Genomic DNA, 16000 nt, shown 5'->3' with positions numbered 1-16000 from the left:
CAGGTATGTTAGGAGGCTTATAGCAAACTCCAATTAGCATTTTTCCATTATTCCCCTCCCCATGTACATTTACCCATACTGACTCTACATTGTTGCTGTTCCCCTCAATGTCATCATACAACACAGGTTTTAGGTTAGATTTAATAAATATACACACCCCACCACCTTTTTGTCCTTTCCTGTCCTTCCTAAATGTACTATAACCCTGTATGTTTGTCACCCAATCATGGCTTTCATCCAGCCAGGTTTCCGTAATGCCCACCACATCATAATCCATGGTTGACATAAGAGTCTCCAATTCATTCATTTTGTTTGTAAGACTTCTTGCATTTGCCAGTAGACATTTAATCCTATTAACACCTTTATTACTCCTAGCCTCCCTACGTTCCTTGTATGTCCCATCCCCCCCTAATCCTTCATTGACCCCTACCGTCTCCCTGTCTCTATCTGCTCTATCTATCCCCTTATTTGCTCCACTACCCTCCCTCCCCCCCGATCCTAGTTTAAAAGCTCCTCCATCCGTCTGACCATTTTCTCCCCCAGCACAGCTGCACCTTCCCCATTGAGGTGCAGCCCGTCCCTACCGTAGAGCCTGTAGCCGACTGAGAAGTCGGCCCAGTTCTCCATGAACCCGAACCCTTCCTTCCTGCACCAATTTCTAAGCCACATATTTATCTCCCTAAGCTCCCGCTGTCTTTCTATTGACGCTCGTGGCACCGGTAGTATTTCTGAAAACACCACCTTGGAGGTCCTGGACTTCAGCTTCTCTCCTAGTTCCCTGTAATCATTTTTAAGGACCTTCCACCTGCCTCTAACTTTGTCATTAGTACCAATGTGCACCATGACCGCTGGGTTTTCCCCAGCCCCACCCAGCAATCTGTCTATCCGATCCACAATATGCCGAACCCGAGCACCCGGCAGACAACACACTGTTCGGCATTCACGGTCTCGGCGACAGATGACCCTGTCTGTCCGCCTAATTATAGAGTCCCCTACCACCAACATCTGTCTGGGCTTTGCTGCACTCCTATTTCCCTCCTTCCTACAGCAGTTGTTTTCCTGGTTGCTAGGAGCAACATCCTGCTGTAGTGACCCTAGTCCAGGCCCTTCATTCCTAATATCAGCCAAACAGGCATATTTACTAGGTTGTGCCAGGTCAGGACTAGGCTCCCTGACACTTTTCCCCCTACCTCTTCTTCTAACTGTTACCCAGCTACCTACCTCTGGGTACTGATCTTCCCCACTTCCACCCTCCTCCATATCACTGGCCACAGCCAGAGAAAGCTCAGTGAGCTCTAAACTCCTCTCCAGGTTTGCAATGCCCCTTAGTGTTGCAAGCTGCTTATTTAGATCAGTTACCTTGGCTTCCAAATACGCAACATGCTTGCATCGAGTGCAGACATAGTCACTCTCGAACGGCTGCTCAAGGCATGCATACATCTGACAAGATACACACCTGGTAGCATTGTCCATGGAGCACCTATTAAATGGGGATAAACAGTAAAGTAGAAAAACAAAGAGAAAAAAAACGAAAAAAACCCAATGGGAAACGTATAAGGATAAATTCAAACTATGTTCTTGTGTCAAACTATGTAATTGTGTTGAAACTATGCACTTATCTTAAATTCAGCACTTTACTTCAGTTCAGCACCTCGCTCGCTCAGTTCAGCCCCTCTTATTTTGATACACAGCCAATATAACGCGTACGGCTGGGGGCTGGAGCCTTTTGCCATATACTTTATCTTTTCTGGGTATCATAATATGGGGGCACCCTACACCAATATTTTAAATTAATTTATTCTTACACCACTCTACAGGGTCCCGCAGACAGGGTCTGTGATTGCAGTAATTGCAAGCAGTCATCCTGTCACACAAGATGGGGGCAAATCTGACTGCAACTAATCACAGACACCAGGACTGCTGGTTTGCGGGGAATGCAGTGGGTATGCATAACATTAATGTGCGGCCCTGGAAGAAGAATGAGCGACCCGGAGCAGTGAACAGCCACGCCGGAGACTCAGTAAGTATAGTGTGCCTGCTTTATTCTTTTTTTTCTACTTTTCCTCTCTTTTTCCATTTCCTGAGTTGCCAGATAGGGATCATTACCCGGAGTTCCCTGAGAATTCCAGGCCCGGGGTCAGTGCTCGGGTACTTTTGAATCCAGACTTTTACAGTCCAGGTCCGCCCATCACTTGAAATGATATATGGTTTTCTACTTGTTTTAAAAATAAAAATCGGAAATGTATTATGTGCATTTGTATGCAGTCACCTGTAGACTGATAGTCCCAAATATAATCCTGTGGGACTAATTGTATCCAGAAGTGACCCAATCAGTAAATTGAGTCTACTTGTGTGTAATTTTTTTCTCACAAGTTCTGTGAAGGCCTCAGAGGTTTGTTTGAGAATATTAGGGATCAAACAGCATCATGAAACTCAAGGAACACACCAGACAGGTCAGGGATAAAGTTGTGGAGAAGGATAAAGCAGGGCTAAGTTATAAAAAATAGCTGAAGCTCTGAACATCTCACTGAGCACTGTTTAATACATGATCAAAAAATGGAAGGAGTGGGGGCGTGGCTTGCCGATGGCAGAGTGAGACACACATCTCATTAGCTCTGTGCCAAGGCCGCCCTTTCAGCCTCTTACAGGTGGTGCAGCTGAGCCCAAACCTCACATGGGCAGACCCAGACGTTCCCTCAAGCAAGCAGCAGATCCGGAGACTGGGACAAGCAGGATGGATCGCTTCCAGGCCTCCAGCACTCCCACTCAAAGATGAGCTGATCAGGCCAGGATGGCGACAGCAGGGAAACAACAACACTCCCCACTGAAGCATGTCTCAAAGGTAGGGGATTCCCCAGTCACCGCTTCTCATGATTCCAGTGAGAATGAATTAAACTCTGAGGAGGTGAATCTCCGTGACATTAGTAAATACATTAAATCTCTCCCCACCAAACATGATTTGGAAAAGCTTGTGTGCAGGCTGGAGAACACCTACAAGAAAGAGATACATGCCCTGCAGAGGGAGTTTACAGAGAGAGTGGAGGGGGTGGAGAGATCACAGGATGCAGCTCTATCAGAGTTAAAGCAGCACCATGAAATAATTAACTATCACTCTGCCAGGCTGGAGGAGCTGGAGGCAGGCCTGGAAGACCAAGAAAACCACAATAGGTGAAATAATATCCGCATACGTGGACTCCAGGAATCAGTGCCGTCATCCAATTTAGATGCCGCAGTACAGCAGATATTCATGCAGATCTTGGGGGACAATCAGGTAACCACTGTTGAATTAGATCACATTCATAGAGCTTTGGGGCCCAAACCACCCAACAATGCATGGCCTGGAGATGTGATATGTCGGCTGCACTTGTATAAAACCAAGGAACGCATTATGGCAACAGCCAGATCCAAAGGCCCAATTGCTTTCCAGGATTCTCAGGTTACGCTGCTCCCTGACCTAGCCAGGCACACCCTCATGCTGAGGAGGGCCTTGCGCCCCCTGCTGGATCAACTCCGGGAAAAAAATATAATATACAGATGGGGCTACCCCTTTCAACTTGTGGCTACAAAGGAGGGCAAGTCGGCGATATTTCGGTCCCTTGGGGACCTTCCTAAATTCCTTGGAACATTTGAGTTACCAATGACAGATCTACCTGACTGGCCGAAAAGCCTACACCTGCCGGTGATTCCACCCAATTGGCAAGAGGCCTCAGGATCAAGGAACAGACAGAAAAACCCCAAACAGACCCCAATGGAGCAGCAGAGGTCCCCTTCTTAATCTCCTTTGACATTTAAAAGTTTCAGGATCACCATCCACAAGTAGAGAACAGACCCACTGGGTCTCATTACATCCCTTTCGCTGGTCCTAAAACAGGGATGCCATGATTTCTCCTCCTTCTACCTATTAACAATGTGACATGGAGATTCGTGAGCTGTTTGTAACTTTTTTGGTAAGTCAGAATAACATTAGTCTGTGAGTTTGCTCTCTCTTCCTGCACAAAAAAAAACAAAAAAAACCCAAACGTCTTCCTTCTCCCTTCCTCTCCCTCCCCCCTTCTCCCCCCCTTACCTCCTTTTCCCCTCCTCCCCCTCCCTTCTCCCCCTCCCCCCCCATCTGCCACCCTCTTCCCCCCCTCCCCCCTTCTCCCTCTCCCACCTCTCCCCCCCTCTTCCCCTTCCTCCTCTCTTCTCTCCCCTCTGCCCCCCCTTCCTTCCATTTCTTCCCCCTCACTCACCAGTTCACCTTCTCCAATCCCCCACTTCACCCTCCCCTCATACTCTCCTTCGCAGTCTGCTGCACGATCTCTGCTAATGTTTAAGGTTTAAAATTAAGTTACTGTTAAAGTATATGTTGATGGCTTCATTGCCATAATGGTTCAAGTTGCACTACCCCAATATCCCAATGTTATTATACTATGTTTGAATGGCTGGGAGGGTCGGTGAGGGAGTGAGGACTGATTTCGGCTTCTTCTCCCCCTTCACAGTGCGCAGAACAGACATTACTGCTCTCCTTAGGCACATTCAGGTCGAGACAAGCGCTTTTGCGCAAGGTCTACTATTAATGTTTTTTATCTTATGTTTTCTACCTTTGTCTATGCTTTCTCACTTTTTCCCTCTCTTTCTCGTCTGGGCAGTCGTGACAGTCCCAAATATCAGTTTGTTTCCCCTACACAATGATTAGTCTCAAGTTTTGCTCTCTGAACATAAAGGGGCTTAACATCCCTCACAAAAGAAGTCAAATAAGTTATAATAACCATAAACAGCGTGTCTCCATATTACTACTCCAAGAGACACACTTTAGGCAAGATTCAGTGCCTAGGTGCTCATCTAAATTCTATCCAGTCTGGTATCACAGCACTTGCCCAGACTCCAAGTCCCGCGGGACGTCCATAGCCTTCCACAAGTCTTTCAATCCTGAGGTTTTAGACTCGCTCATCGACCCATTGGGCAGATACGTCTTTCTAAGAGTTTCTTGGGCCTCCCACAATTTTGTGATAGCTAATGTGTACTTTCCCAACAAGGACCAGCAGGGGTTCGGAGTCAGATGTCGGACATTACTGGAGGACTTCGCAGGTCCCCTTCCTGTGATACTCGGTGGCGACTTCAATTTGCCAATGGATCCGTCCATGGATGTCTCCTCGGGTAAGTCCTCATATCCTCACTCCTCTATACATAAAGTTAAAAGACAGCTGCAGGGCCTGAAGCTGGTGGACGCCTGTAGGGTTCTTCACCCAGACACGAGAGACTACACCTACTACTCCATGCCACACCGTCTTTACAGCAGCATTGACTATTTCTTCATATCCCAGACGCTCCTAGATTTCCACTTAAACACAAAGATAGGCTCCATCCTTTGGTCTGACCACGCCCCTATATATCTTTCCATACAACTTGGCAAAGCAGAAAGGTCAGGATTCACATGGCGCCTCAATGAGAACTTATTGCAGGATACGTTATGCTTGGCATACGTGACCCAGACAATCTCAAACTTCACACTGGATCACATGGCTGACCAATCTGCCCTATCCATGAAGTGGGAGGCATTAAAATGTGTCTTGAGAGGAGTCCTCATAAAACATGGCAGTCGACTTAAAAAGGAAAGAATGGAGGAGATCAAAACGCTTTCTTCCCAGATCTCTGACCTAGAGTTCGCCAACAAACGCACAAATGCGCAAGACATATTTGGTCAATTATCTACAGCCAGGCAGAAACTGCTGTCCATCTTAGACCAGAGAACACGATGCTGGAGGGAAAGACTTAAGGGCAAGTTCTACCAGTATGGGAATAGGAGCGGCAGGTTTCTGTCCAGAGCACTACACCCACGCAACTTGGCTACTCACGTACCATTCATAAATGATAAACAGGGGAAAAAAATCCAGAACATAAAGGGGATATTACAATGCTTTAGGGAATATTATCAAAATTTATACAATATTAAGGGTCATTTTTCTGACCTCCCTAAACAACAATTAGTAGAGAAAATAAAAACGTATATTCGCTCTACCAAATTACCAGAGCTGGACCCAATAATAACCACAGGCCTAGAGGAGGATTTCTCATTAGAGGAGGTAACAGACGTCATTAAAGATTTAAAGATTGGGAAAAGCCCAGGGCCTAATGGGTTTACAGCGGGTTTCTATAAGCGCTTTATTGACCAATTGAGCCCCCAATTTTTGTCCACTTGTAATTACGTATCCAATGGCGGATCCTTCCCGAAACAGGCGCTGGCAGCCCACATAATTGTCCTCCCCAAGCCAGGTAAAGACCCCTCCCAGTGCGGGAGCCATAGACCAATATCATTGACCAATATAGATATTAAAATGTATACCAAGCTCATTTCAAATAGACTGCAGCCGCTTCTTCCCTGTCTGATTAGCACTGATCAAGTAGGATTTGTTAGAGGACAAGAATCAAGAGATAACACAATACGTGCAATATCCCTGATTGATTGAGTGCGGAGGACTGGATTACCCACGTGCATCCTGTCGGTGGATGCAGAAAAGGCCTTTGACAGGGTGCACTGGGAGTTCATGTTCCAGGTCCTTGAGGCGGCAGGTCTGCAGCAAACAATGCTACATAGGATCTCGGCTTTATATATGAACCCCTCTGCTCAGATTAAGGTTAACGGGGGTATTTCCCATTCCTTTAACATCAAGAACGGAACGCGGCAGGGGTGCCCGTTGTCCCCCCTGCTCTATGTTCTCACAATGGAACACTTGGCTGTGGCAATAAGGTCCAACCAATCAATTAAAGGGGTCCCGGCTCCGCGTAGGGAGGATAAACTAGCTCTCTTCGCTGACGACTTGATGCTGTTCATAACAAATCCAGTGACGAGCCTACCGAACATTATGTTGGAACTTCACAGATTTGGCTCTCTGAGCTATTTTAAAATGAACATGCACAAGTCGGAGGCACTTAATATTTCCCTCACGCACCAGGTGACCGATCAGCTTCGAGCGTCGTTCCCCTTTAGGTGGCAAGGGAAATCATTGTCATATCTTGGCATTGACTTGACTGCTGATGTCTCGTCCTTGTACGGAGCTAATATCCTTAAAGTTTTGGGGAAGATAGAGGCCGATCTCCTGAAATGGAATAAGCTGCCAATATCCTGGTTAGGCAGGATAAATGCCATAAAGATGGATATTCTGCCTCACCTGTTATATTTTTTCCAGGCAATTCCCATACCCTTGCCAGCTTCCCTTTGTTCACGATTAAAAACGGCCATAACCAGATTCGTCTGGTCACACAGACGCCCTCGGCTGGCCTATAGAGTCCTGAACAAGCCTAGACTTGCGGGGGGGGGGCAGGCCTCCCAGACCTCAAAGAATATCACCTTGCTTCATTGGGAACATGCCTTCTGGATCTCTACCATAACAAAACCTCTAAGCGCTGGGTGGAGGTGGAGATATCTCAGACAGACTGCGCCCCTCTCGTAGCGTTGTGGTCGCCAGCCGCTTCACACCCGTGTACTCAGGCCAGGCCGTTCCTCGTAAAGAGCTTATCCTCATTTCTCAGGAGTTCGAACGCACTCCTGGGCATTTCCACTATACCTGGACCACTGACACCTTTACATAATAATTCTCTACTCCCGACAGATTTAACAGGCAACATATTTCTTCACTTGTCCAGAGGCATGGTGTCCATATTGAGGGATCTAGTGTCCAATGTGGGTATGAGGCCCCTTCATTCTTTCTTTCCCAACAACCGCACTCCCGCAGGAGCTTGGTTTGGTTATGAGCAATTTAAGAGCTTTATTAACTCCCTTTCACGACAAACTAACTTTTATAGGCCCTTGACGCCCTTTAAGTCTCTGTGTCTGGGGGGAGAGCCTCTGGAACACACCATTGCCCTGCTATACAAAATGTTCCAGATTGAGTTGTCTGGACGGGAGGAAGATGCCCCTTTCTTCTTGAAATGGGAGGTGGATTTGGGGAGACCGCTAACGCGTGATGAACGCTCAAAAATATTACTCTTTACCCACAAGTCGTCGCTGAATGTAGCGTCACAGGAACGGGGCTACAAAATAGTTTCTAGGTGGTATCACTGCCCCTCCAGAATTCATTCCATGTTCCCATGTGTCTCTGAAGAATGCTGGAGATGCTCAAACGATAGAGGCTGTTAGGGCCAGGTGGACGGGCAGACCCAGGAGGTGGATCCACTGGGCCGAACTCCTTGATGATGGTAAGGGGTCCGGTAGCTGGAGCACTACAGGTAGCAGGACAGTCCGTGCACAAGAGTATAATGGAGAAGTCCCTGGGACCACGGAGTCACTGATGGTAGTCCGGGTGACGGAGCTCAGGTTCGGAAGCCGAGATGATGTCAGGCGGAGTCCGGAACCGTTGGAGCGAGATGACGGGTCACCACAGGGATCAGAGATGGTACGGACTGTCAGGATGGCAGATAGGCAGCGTTCGGGGTGCGGGATTCGGCAGGACCGGATGGCAAGGCAGGATCGGCTCTAGAAGAGAGAGAGGTGAGTATCTCACAGGAACACAAGGAGACCTGACTCCTAGCTTGGGAAACACGAAGAACAGGCCCCGCCCACTTGGACACTAAACCCCTTTATAACCTGTACCTGTGTGCATCATTTCCTGTCAGTGGACGCTGGCCCTTTAAGAAAGGGTCAATGACCGCGCGCGCGCCCTAATGCGCATGCGCGCGGCCCGGGTGCCAGAAGCCAGAGCAGGAAGCTGTGAGGAGGAAGCAGCAGAGCCGGGCTGGGGCTGAGAAGCCGACGGGCGCCGGGAGCGGGTACCAGGACGCCTGGGAAGCGCAGGCAATGGAGGCTGGAGAGCGGGGAGCGGCGGAGACCGGACCGAAGAACCGGGTAGCGAGGCAGGGGAGCCGAGGAGCGTGGCAGGTGAGCCGGGGAGCAGGGCAGGGGACCCGGGGAGCGTGACAGTACCCCCCCCACGCCCCCCTCCCCGCAACCGGGACAGGAAGGCACGGATCAGAGGAGTGCCCACATTCTCCCGAGGCTCCCAGGACCTATCCTCAGTACCATACCCTGCCCAGTCCACCAGGAAGAACTGTCGACCCCGTACGGTCTTCATGGCCACGATATCCCTTACCGCATAGATGTCATCATCGGCAATAGGAGGAGGAGCCGAACTGGCAGCAGCGGAGAAGGGACCAAGGACAACCGGCTTGAGCAGGGAGACGTGGAAGGAGTTGGGTATCCTCATCGTGGCCGGGAGCTGTAGCTTGTAGGAGACCTCATTGATCTTGCTGAGGACTTTATACGGCCCGATGTAGCGAGGACCCAGCTTGTAGGATGGTAGCTTCAATCGGACGTACTTGGAGGCAAGCCAGACGAGATCTCCAGGAGAGAAACACGGAGGGTCCAGACGTCTCTTGTCCGCGTGTCTCTTCATCCGCAGGGAAGCACGTTCAAGGGACGCCTTGACAGAGTCCCAAATCGTAGAAAAGTCACGGACTACAGCATCAGCAGCAGGAACATCCGAGGAAGAGGATACAGGTAAAGGGACGGAAGGCTGAAGTCCGTAAACGACATGGAAGGGAGAGCTGGAGGAGGACTCACTGACGTGGTGGTTATGGGAGAATTCAGCCCAAGGAAGAAGCGTGGACCAGTCGTCATGATGGGTGTTGACGTAGTGACGTAAGAAGGAGGTCAAGATCTGATTGACCCGTTCCACTTGGCCGTTCGACTGAGGATGGTAAGCTGAAGAAAAGTCCAGAGTCACTCCCAGATGTTTGCAGAGGGCCCTCCAGAAGCGGGAGGTGAACTGAGTTCCTCTGTCGGACACAATGTGTGATGGAAAGCCATGCAAGCGGAAGATGTGAAGTATATAGGCGTCCGCGAGTTCTTGGGCAGAGGGCAGTCCAGTCATAGGGACGAAATGAGCCATTTTAGAGAATCGATCCACCACGACCCATATGACTGTGTGTCCGGAGGACAATGGCAAGTCCGTAATAAAGTCCATCGCAATGTGTTGCCACGGAACTGAGGGTATAGGCAGAGGCAGAAGACGGCCATATGGCAGGTGTTTGGGCGTCTTGTTCCTGGCACAAGAGGAGCAGGCAGAGACAAAAGAAGCGACGTCCGTGCGAAGGGATGGCCACCAGTAATGACGTACAATCGCACTCCATGTTCTCTTCTGACCAGCATGACCGGCTGTTTTCGAGGCATGGCCCCAGTGTAACACTTTTTGAATGTCAGTCTCAGAGACATAGGTCTTCCCGGGCGGTATCTGGGCCAGGGTGACAGGAGCCACCGGAATGATTTTACTAGGACAGATGATGGGTTGAGATGTCTCCTCCTCCTGCTCCATGGGCATGAAAGACCTGGACAAGGCATCAGCGCGTACATTCTTGTCCGCGGGTCGGAAATGGAGCTGGAAATCGAATTTGGCAAAGAACAAGGACCACCTGGCTTGCCGTGGGTTCAGTCGCTGAGCAGACCGCAGGTATTCCAGGTTCTTGTGGTCCGTGTAAATAATAACGGGGTACACTGCTCCTTCCAGAAGGTAGCGCCATTCCTCCAGAGCCAGTTTGACTGCCAATAGTTCTCGGTCACCGATGGTGTAGTTGCGTTCAGGCGCTGAGAAGCTCTTGGAGAAAAAACCGCAAGTCACCATCTTCCCGGAGGAGGACTTCTGCATGAGCACTGCTCCGGCTCCCGAGGAGGAGGCATCCACCTCCAAGGTGAACTGGCGGTTTAACTCCGGACGGTGGAGTACAGGAGAGGAGGCAAATGCCCGCTTCAGAGAGCCAAACGCGGCGTCGGCCGCAGGTGACCAGTCCTTTGGATTAGCCCCCTTCTTGGTCAAGGCGGAGAGAGGAGCAGTCAGAGCAGAGAAGTGAGGGATGAACTGGCGGTAGTAGTTGGCGAATCCCAGAAAGCATTGGATTGCCTTCAGTCCAGAAGGAGGAGGCCAGTTGAGAATGGAGGAGACCTTCTTTGGATCCATCTGCAGTCCGGTATCGGAGATGATGTAACCCAGGAAGGGGAGAGAAGACTGCTCAAAGACACACTTCTCGTACTTGGCGTACAGACGATTCTCTCTCAGTCTTTGTAGAACCAGCTGCACGTTCTCTCTGTGGGTCTGGAGGTCCGGAGAGAAGACAAGGATATCATCCAGATACACCACCACACAGACGTAGAGAAGGTCCCGGAAAACGTCGTTCACCAATTCTTGAAAGACTGCTGGTGCGTTACACAGGCCGAAGGGCATCACGCAGTATTCATAGTGCCCATCGCGAGTATTGAACGCGGTCTTCCATTCGTCCCCAGAGCGGATGCGGACCAGGTTGTAGGCACCCCGAAGATCCAACTTGGTGAACACACGAGCTCCTCTAAGCCGATCAAACAATTCGGGGATGAGCGGCAGGGGATACTTGTTTTTCACGGTGATTTGGTTCAATCCCCGGTAGTCTATGCATGGGCGTAAGTCGCCTTCTTTCTTCTTAACGAAGAAGAAGCCTGCTCCAGCAGGAGAGGAGGATCTCCGAATGAATCCCCTTGCCAGGCTCTCTGTGATGTAGGTAGACATGGCCCTTGTCTCGGCTGGAGACAGCGGATATATCCGTCCTCGAGGAGGTGTAGTTCCCGGGAGCAGGTCGATGACACAATCGTATGGACGATGTGGCGGAAGTACCTCTGATTCCTTTTTATCGAAGACATCCGCGAAGGACCAATAGGCCGAGGGCAGTCCCGGTAGGGACTCTGGAACCGGAGGTCGTCGGATGGGTTGTATGGTCTTCAGACAGTTTTCATGGCACGAAGAGCCCCATCGGGTGATTTCACCAGTGCCCCTGCTGACTGATGGCTCGTGTGTCCGTAACCAGGGAAGTCCCAGCAGGATTTGATGGGACATGTGTGGAAGGACGTAGAGAGCGATGGTCTCGGTGTGCAGGGCACCGATACGCAGTTCGACCGGCTTGGTGATCCATGAGATGGTGTCAGAGAGGGGTCTCCCATCCACAGAGGCAATCACGAGGGGTTTGTCGAGTGGAGTAACAGGCACTTGGTACTTGTCCACCGTGGCTTGCTGGATGAAATTGCCTGCTGCCCCAGAATCGAGGTACGCCTCAGCCGTGAACCGCGTCTCTCCCGTTGTCACTTGTACAGTCCACATAACCGGGTCTGAGAGAGTCCCAGCACCTAGGGTGGCCTCTCCTACCAACCCTAGGCTTTGGAGTTTCCCGGCCTTTCTGGACAGGAGCGTAGCAGGTGTGTGCCCTCTCCGCAGTAGAAGCAGAGGCCCTTGGCGAGCCGCTCTGCTCGGCGTTGTTCAGACTGCCGCACACGGTCGATCTGCATGGGCTCGTGGACGGAGACACCAGATGCCGTTGACTGAAGTACGGTGGGCTTCTGCGGAGGAGAGGAATGCCGTACCGGACGTCTCTCACGGGACACTTCTTTGGATCGCTCCTGAAAGCGAATGTCCACTCGAGTCGCTAGGGTAATCAGGGCATTAAGGGTGGACGGTACGTCACGGCCAGCCAGCTCATCTTTAATTCGACCCGAGAGTCCTTCCCAGAAGGCGGCGGTTAGAGCCTCGTTGTTCCACCCGAGTTCCGAAGCCAAGGTGCGAAAACGGATGGCGTATTGACCCACCGTCAGAGTCCCCTGACGTAACCGGAGAAGAGATGAGGCAGACGCGGAGGCGCGTCCGGGCTCGTCAAAGGTGCCACGAAATGCCTGCAGGAACTCCTGGATGTTTGTGGTCACAGGATCCTCCTTTTCCCACAAGGGGTTCATCCACGCCAGTGCCTCACCCTCTAGATGGAACATGATGAACGCGACCTTGGCTTGGTCGGAGGCAAACAAATGCGGCAGCTGCGTGAAATGGAGGGAGCATTGGTTTATGAAACCCCTGCAGGTCTTGGGATCTCCGGCGTACCGGGGTGGTGAGGCCAAACGAAGTCTGGAAGCATCCGAAGAGGCTGCCACGGGGGCTGGAGCGGTGGATTGGCTAGTGGAAGCCCGAGATGCTGAAGATGTAATTGACGCTTGTAGCGTGTTCAGGCGGGCGTCCACCGAAGTCATGAAGTTCAGCATGCGGGTCTGGGTCTCACGCTGGCGTTGGAGTTCCTCCTGCAAGGCCGCTAGTGCTTCAGCGGGATCCATGGCCTGTTCTTACTGTTAGGGCCAGGTGGACGGGCAGACCCAGGAGGTGGATCCACTGGGCCGAACTCCTTGATGAAGGTAAGGGGTCCGGTAGCTGGAGCACTACAGGTAGCAGGACAGTCCGTGCACAAGAGTATAATGGAGAAGTCCCTGGGACCACGGAGTCACTGATGGTAGTCCGGGTGACGGAGCTCAGGTTCGGAAGCCGAGATGATGTCAGGCGGAGTCCGGAACCGTTGGAGCGAGATGACGGGTCACCACAGGGATCAGAGATGGTACGGACTGTCAGGATGGCAGATAGGCAGCGTTCGGGGTGCGGGATTCGGCAGGACCGGATGGCAAGGCAGGATCGGCTCTAGAAGAGAGAGAGGTGAGTATCTCACAGGAACACAAGGAGACCTGACTCCTAGCTTGGGAAACACGAAGAACAGGCCCCGCCCACTTGGACACTAAACCCCTTTATACCCTGTACCTGTGTGCATCATTTCCTGTCAGTGGACGCTGGCCCTTTAAGAAAGGGTCAATGACCGCGCGTGCGCCCTAATGCGCATGCGCGCGGCCCGGGTGCCAGAAGCCAGAGCAGGAAGCTGTGAGGAGGAAGCAGCAGAGCCGGGCTGGGGCTGAGAAGCCGACGGGCGCCGGGAGCGGGGACCAGGACGCCTGGGAAGCGCAGGCAATGGAGGCTGGAGAGCGGGGAGCGGCGGAGACCGGACCGAAGAACCGGGTAGCGAGGCAGGGGAGCCGAGGAGCGTGGCAGGTGAGCCGGGGAGCAGGGCAGGGGACCCGGGGAGCGTGACAGAGGCTCATACATCAACATGTGGTGGTCTTGTCCTCTCATACAATATTTTTGGCTAGACATGTTTGCCCTTCTGAATAAAGTGTCGTCCACTGAGCCGACGCCGGAACTGACTCTTCTATCCTTAAGCAATATCTCGATCGCCAACTTCAAGAGAAGCCTGTTAAGGCATTTTTTGACGGGGGCAAGGAGATTGAACTGGTGACCGAGATGAACCAGATCTATAGGATGGAGGAGCTGGTCAGCCAGGCGTCTGACTCGGGGGAGCGAGTGTTCAGGCTGTGGGCGCCGTGGATTATGTATAGAGAGACACCAGACCTGGTACTTTGGCTTCAAGCTTCAGTTGGGGGCGTGAGACCTCTGTGATTGTTCATTCCACAAAATAAAAGTGCTGGGGGCTGCACACGACCCAGACGAGACATCTTCTTCGTCCTTCTTTTCTTTTCCCTCTCCCCCTACATTTCCTCTTTTCTCATCTTTCTTTCCTCTTTGTACATTTTATGTTATGTTTACATTGTTAGAAAGGATTGTCATCTCAGGGACTTTGTGCATCTACGTTGCCTCCCGTTTCTAAACGAGGCTGCATAAATGTTTGTATGGGGGTCGGATTGTTGGTCACCCAGTGGGCATCATCTCCAAAGCAAAGCTATTACATGGGTGTTGATGGTCTGACCTGAAGTGTGTAATCAAAGGAATTATTATGCAAGTAGAAAAGTGTTGTATTACTTATTACCTCCAAGATTTGAGTTATTCTACTGTATATCATATGTTGCTTATCCTATAACTTGTAAACATGTTCTTTATTCGAATAAAATCTGATTTACACAAAAAATGGAAGGAGTGTGACACAACTGTAAACTTACAAGACATGGCTATCCACCTAAACTGGCATCCCAAGCTAATAGAGCACTAATTGGAGAAGCATCCAAGAGGCCCATTTTCACTCTGGAGGAGCTGCAGAGATCCACAGCTCAAGTTAGAGAGTCTGACCACTGGATAACTGTTAGTCATATACTTCACAAATTTGGCCTTTATGGATTAGTGGCAAGAAGAAAGCCATTTAGAAGTTCTTTGGATAAATTAGACCAAAGTTGAACTTTTTGGGCTGAATGCAAAATGCTATGTGTAGTGAAAACTAACACTACCCATCATTCTGGATACACCATCTTCATCATCACAAATGGTAGAGGCAGCATGATGCCGTGTGGATGCTTTTCTTCAGCAGGGGCAGGGAAGCTGGTCAGAGTTGATGGGAAAATGGATGGAGCTAAATACAGGGCAATCCAGGAGAAAAACCTGTTAGAGGCTGCAAAAAGCTTGAGACTGGGGCGTAGCTTCACCTTCCATCATGACAACAACCTTAACATATTGCCAGAGCTACAATGGATGGTTTAGAGCAAAGCATATTCATGTGCATGAATGGCCCAGTCACAGTCCAGACCTAAATCCCATTGAGAATTTGTGGCAAGACTTCAAAATTGATGTTCACAGACAGTAATTGCAACGAACTGTGATCCATTTATTATATATTTATTTCAAACTCCTACTAAAAAAAAAGAAACATAGCAGTCAATTGAACAATACAAAAAATGAAACAGAATTGAAATAAATTATATACTATGCATGACCAAACTCTGTTACGTCTATTCGTGGAAGAAAGGAATAATTAAACTGCCTTCATGCACACAAAGATTAAAAAATATAGGGTCCAATTTATAATCTGCAATTTTTTGTAAGTCAGTCTTCTATTTTTGTCTTCTGATAGTCACCGAGGTGTTTTTTTTTATTTCTGTCTTTAATCTATTTTGTGACTTTTTTTGAGCGAAATTTCACGTGTAAGCTAAAAGTTTTGCAAAAATTGCACCAAAATTTCAGGTGTACATAAAATCACTCTGGGAAAATTGGAATAGACTTGTGTCAAATTTTGCAACTTTTCAAAAGAGTTGCAAATAAATTGGGCAAATACATCCGGAAACCTAAAACCCTACCTGCAATGGTAAATGTAAAAAACAGGTCAACAAGTTTAAAAAAGGTTCAAATTAAAATACGAACAAGACGCAAATGAAAACAGGAAAACAACATCATAAGGCCCCATTACACGTTTGTGATTCTGG

Source organism: Anomaloglossus baeobatrachus, chromosome 6 (assembly GCF_048569485.1).
Source record: "Anomaloglossus baeobatrachus isolate aAnoBae1 chromosome 6, aAnoBae1.hap1, whole genome shotgun sequence".
NCBI classification, from domain to species: domain Eukaryota; kingdom Metazoa; phylum Chordata; class Amphibia; order Anura; family Aromobatidae; genus Anomaloglossus; species Anomaloglossus baeobatrachus.
Note: the sequence above shows the minus strand (reverse complement) of the source record.